This window comes from Dama dama, chromosome 2 (assembly GCF_033118175.1).
Source record: "Dama dama isolate Ldn47 chromosome 2, ASM3311817v1, whole genome shotgun sequence".
In the NCBI taxonomy this organism is placed as follows: domain Eukaryota; kingdom Metazoa; phylum Chordata; class Mammalia; order Artiodactyla; family Cervidae; genus Dama; species Dama dama.
In genome coordinates this window covers 24,422,454-24,428,502 of record NC_083682.1, presented here as the reverse complement: position 1 = coordinate 24,428,502, position 6,049 = coordinate 24,422,454, and positions in this window count along the sequence as shown.

The window sequence follows — 6,049 nt, the reverse complement described above, 5'->3', positions numbered from 1 at the left end:
AGGTCTTGGAATCAGAGAACCTGTGTTGTATTTCTTCTTTGGCCACTTAGAAGTACATGATCTTTAATAAGACTCTAAAGCAGCCTGGGTCTTGTCTTCCTCATCTCTAAAATGAAGATGGCTGTGATGTCAGATTGAGGGTCCTAACCTTGATGTTCAATATGTCTTTAAGAACACAGGGCTGAGGAAGGATGAAGAGAGAAGGACTAAGATTTGGAGATGGGTAGATGTGAGATGCTATCGGGAAAATGTGGAAAAAGTTCAATTGTAACCGAGGTACATTAAACACACGAATTTACATAGTTATAGTAAAGGTATTACATTTGACTTTGCCATCACTAATTTTTTTGGCAGGGCAGTAATTGGACTTTAACTTATAAAATACACATGCAAACCCATATATTAAGACTCAGATTGTATAAAATATAAATATGGATATATGCAAAATAAAATGTACTTACATCATACTGATTGTAGAACAGCTGATATTTTCTTTATTCAAATATGTTAAGAACCTCAAAATTGTGATATTTCTTCTCAAGCCTTCCATCCATTATTCCTTATATTCTTTTATTGCTTCAACTTTGAATTCCATATACATTTCTCTTAGTCTTACTCTGAGACTCTTCTCCATATAATATACATCTCTTTCTTCAAAATCACAACCAACAGTTATTCAGTTTTTGCTGAAGTACTTCATTCACCTCCATTGAATGAAAATCTGTCCTAAAATGTCCGGTCCCAGGAAAAAAGTCTAAGTTTTGACTAATACTAAATTCCAAGTGTTATTTTATCACTTAATCATCTATTTTACACATTCGGTGAATCTCAATCCAGAATATTTTCCTGAGTTTCAAGCAGTTTGTTGTCTGGACCACATTTTTGCCAACAAAGCAGAATGGTGAGTTTAGTGATAAAGTCAGACCCAGTACATTAAGAGTAGGTTCTCTGACTTCCAGTTTCTATCTCTGGCAAAAAGACTGAAAGACTTTCTGACTGAAATCTTCCTAAATCTTAGATTATTTTTTCTCACTTGTAGAGATACAATTTCCTGTCTACTCAGTTAATTTTTATATCTTCTATGGCTCTATCCAGAAACTTGGAACTCTTCAAACCACAGACTCTTGGGTTATAAGAGAACTAAAGGCATATGAGATAGGCTGGTGCTAAAATATTCTGTACTGTCTCTGTTGTCTAGTGATGTGAAACTATTTTTAAAGGCACATCATTTCACTTCAATGATCTTGATCGTCAAAAAATTCATATTTGCATTTGAACTGTCTATAAACTTCCTTTATTTTGTTTAGTCACTCCTGTTCATTCATCAGGCATATTGTGACTTGATTTTAGACAGACCTACTTTTTCTTTCCCCTGGAAATAATATTAGTTTCTGGATATTGAAGTGATTCCAGTATTAAAGATTTTACAGTCATATTTAGAGATTTGGTCTAGAATGGCTCTTGGGATTCTGGGATTAAAAAAAGGTTAATTATTATTATTGCAATCCTGGGATGTTAGAACTGAAGTTACTAATCACAGTTAGAAAGTTAAGGTCTCCTGAGTGACTCTCTTGGGTGTTTATTTAAAGTAAAATTTAGAGATATGCTTAAAGCCTTAATGAACTAAAAACTTGGAACACTTACATAGGAAATATTCACAATGTATTGAAATATTAAGATGCTTTTCAAACTGAGATTTATATGCTATATGCCCACATAAATATTTTTAAAAAGTATTTTATTGATATGTGATTTATACACAATAGGCACTTTTAAGGATATAATTTGTTGATTTTTGACAAATTTATAGTCACATACCCACCGCCATCATTACATGAATGGTTTAAAATATTTATTTTACCTCAAATATTTCATGTGACCTTTTGCAGGTCAATGCGGTCACGTCCTTACCTCAGCACCTGACAACCACTGATGTGTTTTCTGTACGTGTAATTTTGATTTTTCCAGCATTTTGAACATAAATTCAACCTGCAGAATATAGTTCTCACTTAATCTGGGGCTTCAAGATTAATCTGAGTGTTTTAGGTGTCAGTAGTTTCTTCATCACACAGTTCCCTTATTTGTTCACCAGAAGATGGGCACCTGAGTTATTTTCAATTTTTGTTTATTATGAATTAAGCTTCTATGAACATTTGAGTTCATGCTTCTATATGAATATTTGTTTTCCTTTCTTCTGGACTCATTCCTAGGAGTTTAATTACCGAGTCACATGGTAAATATGTTTAACGCTGTAAGAAACTGTCAAGGTGTTTCCCAGAGTTGTTCTATTATTTTTCTTTGTCTCAGCCACTGTGTGAGGCCCGTAGTTCCACACCATTGCAAATACTTGGTCTTTTCAGTTATTTCTTTTTTAAGTGCATAGATGGTGGAATCACCTAATTTATCTTCATTTTTCATCTTTGTTGAGGTATATTTGACAGTATAGGTTTACAGTGTACAATGTGATGATTTGGCATACACATCCTCTGTGAAATGAATATCATAGTCGGGTTATTGAACAGATCTCCCCTCACATAGTTATTATTTTTATGTGTATGAGATCTTAAAGTCTACCATCTTACCATGTATCAAGCACATAATACAGTATTATTAACTACTGTCACTATGATCTATGAATGCCCAGAGGTTATTCATCTTATAACTGAAAATTTATGCTTTTTGATCAGCATCTTCGTATCTCCCCCTCTCCCAGACATTAGTAACCAACACTATACTCTCTTATTTTAATGAACTTGATTTATTTTTTATTCCATGTAATAAGTGAGATCATACAGTTTTTCTCTTTCTCTTGCTGGCTAATTTCACTTAGCATAATGTCCTCTAGTTTCATCCCCTCTTTCTGGATAATTTCATGTAGCATAATGTCCTCTAGCTTCATCCCTGCTATGGCAAAAGTCAGGATTTTCTTCTTTGAAAGTTTGAATAGATAATAAATAATATTGTCTATCTATATATCATCTATCTCATCTTCTTTATCCATTCATCCATAAGTGGACACTTATGTTGTTTCCATATTTTGGCTAGTGAATATGAAATTACAGCTATATCTTTGAAATACCAATTTTGTCCTCTGAATATATACTCAGGAATTGAATTACTGGATCTTATGATTATTCTATTAAAAAATTTGAGGAACTTACATATTATTTTCCATAGTACCTATACCAATTTACATTCCCACTAACAATACACAAGGGCTCCCTTTTTCTTCATGCTTGTCAACATTTATTATCTGTTGTCTTTCTTGATGACAGCCATCCTAAGAGGTGTTAGGTGTTATTTCATTGTGGCTTTGACTTGCTTTCCCTGTTGGTTAGTGATGTCAAGCACTTCTCATGTACTTGTTGGTTATTTGTATGCCTTCCTTGGCTATTTAAGTAGGTAAAGCAAGAAGTGTCACTTGTCATCCAGTTCTACAAGGATTAAGTCACTAGCCATCTTCTACTATAATACATGCTGGATTGTACGTAGCCAAAATAATACAGGATATACTGGACTCTACCCCTACCTCTTTGGAGAAGTTTCAATTCTTGGCCATTATCACTTTAAAGTATTGCACTTACTCTTTTTTTCCTTCTACCACCTCTCTTTCTGAATTTCTAATTACATGTCTGCCAGTTATCAATTTGTGTTTCTCAGCTATTTTCTTGGGCTCCAAAATCACTGCAGATGGTGACTGCAGCCGTGAAATTAAAAGACACTTGCTCCTTGGAAGAAAAGCTATGACCAACTTAGACAGCATATTAAAAAGCAGAGACATTACTTTGCCAACAAAGGTACAACTAGTCAAAGCTATGGTTTCTCCAGTAGTCATGTATGGATGTGAGAGTTGGATTATATAGGAAGCTGAGCACCGAAGAATTGATGCTTTTGAAGTATGGTGTTGGAGAAGACTCTTGAGAGTCCCTTGGATTGCAAGGTGATCCAACCAGTCAATCCTAAAGGAAATCAATCCTGAATATTCATTGCGAGGACTGATGCTGAAGCTGAAACTCCAATACTTTGGCCACCTGATGCAAAGAACTGACTCAGTGGAAAAGACCTTGATGTTGGGAAGGATTGAAGGCGGGAGGAGAAGTGGATGACAGAGGATGAGATGGTTGGATGGCATCACCAACTTGATGGACATGAGTTTGGGTAAGCTCCGGGAGTTGGTGATGGACAGGGAGGCCTGGTGTGCTGCAGTCCATGGGGTCACAAAGAGTTGGACACAACTGAGTGACTGAACTGAACTGGGCTCCATCTCTACCTGTTATCATCTGATTTGTGATAATGGATCAGGATCATAAAGAATTTTTCCTTTATGGCAACTTGATGTGGAGACATCTGGTGTATCTAGATAAAACTGACGATCTTGAACCCCCTAGATCACTCTCAGTCTTCCTCATAAGAGTGAATAGCTTTCACTGTGATGTTTGAGGAAACCTCAGGCACCCCATGTTCACAGTTCATAGTAGCATTATTTACATTTGCCAAGATATGGAATCACCCTAAGTGCCCATCAACAAATGGAAGATGTGATACACACACACACACACACACACACACACACACACACTGGAATAATACTCAGCCTTAAAAAAGGAAGAAATTTTACCATTTGAAACACCATGGAGGAACCTGGAGGACAATATGGTAAATGAGATAAGTCAGACAGAGACAAATATTGTATGATTTCACTTATGTGTGAAATCTAAAAAAATACAACAAAGTGAATTTAAGAAAAAAGCAACATACTCATAGATATAGAAAATCTAGTGGTTACCAGTGGGGAGAGGGATTGGGAGAGAAGGAATAGTGGGGTAGAGAATTCAGAAGTACAAGTTATTACATACAAAATGAATAAGCTATGAGAACATATTGTATAACACAAGAAATATAGCCAATATTTTAGAAAAAATATAAGTTAACAATAAGCTGTAAAAATTGTGAATTACTATGTTGTATATGTGGAACTCATATTGTACATCAAGTGTACTTCAATAAAAAATTTAAAAATTCAAAGAATATTTAATTTAGTTATAAATTTGAAAATGGAAACTGAGAGAGGTGTTCAGAGAAAAACTAAATTAAGTATATTGTGTATATAATCAGTAGATTTAATGTATTAAACTCACACACACAAAAAATCACAGCCCACCAGAACATATGCACTGAGTTCCTTCCAGAGTGAAAGTAAAAAGTGAAAGCCGTTCAGTTGTGTCTGACTCTCTGTGATCCCATGGACTGTAGCCAGTCAGGCTCCTCTGTCCATGGGGATTCTCCAGGCAAGAATACTGAAGTTGGTAGCCGTTCCCTTCCCCAGGGGATCTTCCCAACCCAGGTATCGAAGCCAAGTCTCCTGCATTGCAGGCAGATTCTTTACGATCTTCCTTCCAGAGTACCAGGCACTTACAGGCCATTTCTGTTCTCAACTTGGGAACTCACGTTGACCAAACACAGGTCTGTTCCCAGGTTCCAGTTGCTTCTACCCCCAAGGACTCATTCCAAACCACCGAGATTCATGGTGCTGGGATTCAGCCATGTGACCCAAAGGGCTTCCCAGGTGGCTCAAACGGTAAAGCGTCTACCTGCAACGCGGGAGACCTGGGTTCAATCCTTGGGTTAGGAGGATCCCCTGGGGAAGGAAATGGCAATCCACTCTAGTACTCTTGCCTGGAAAATTCCATGGAGAGAGGAGCCTGGTAGGCTATAGTCCATGGGGCTGCAAAGAGTCGGACATGACTGAGCGACTTCACTTTCTATGTGATAAAAAAGCCTGAATTGTGCTCCAAAGGCCAAGTTTTGGGGATCTGTTCTATTTTATCAACTCAGGTCAGACCAAAGCATGGAGCAGTTAATGCCACAGCTTCAGTTAACTTTTTTTTTTTTGGACCATATTGCATGGCATGTAGGATCTTAGTTCCTAGAGCAGGGATAGAATCCATATGCCCTGCGGTAGAAGCAGAGTGTTAACCATTGGACCACCAGGGAAGTCCTCCAGGCAGTCTTGTTAAATTACTCTAATTTAGGAAGACGACATTAAAAA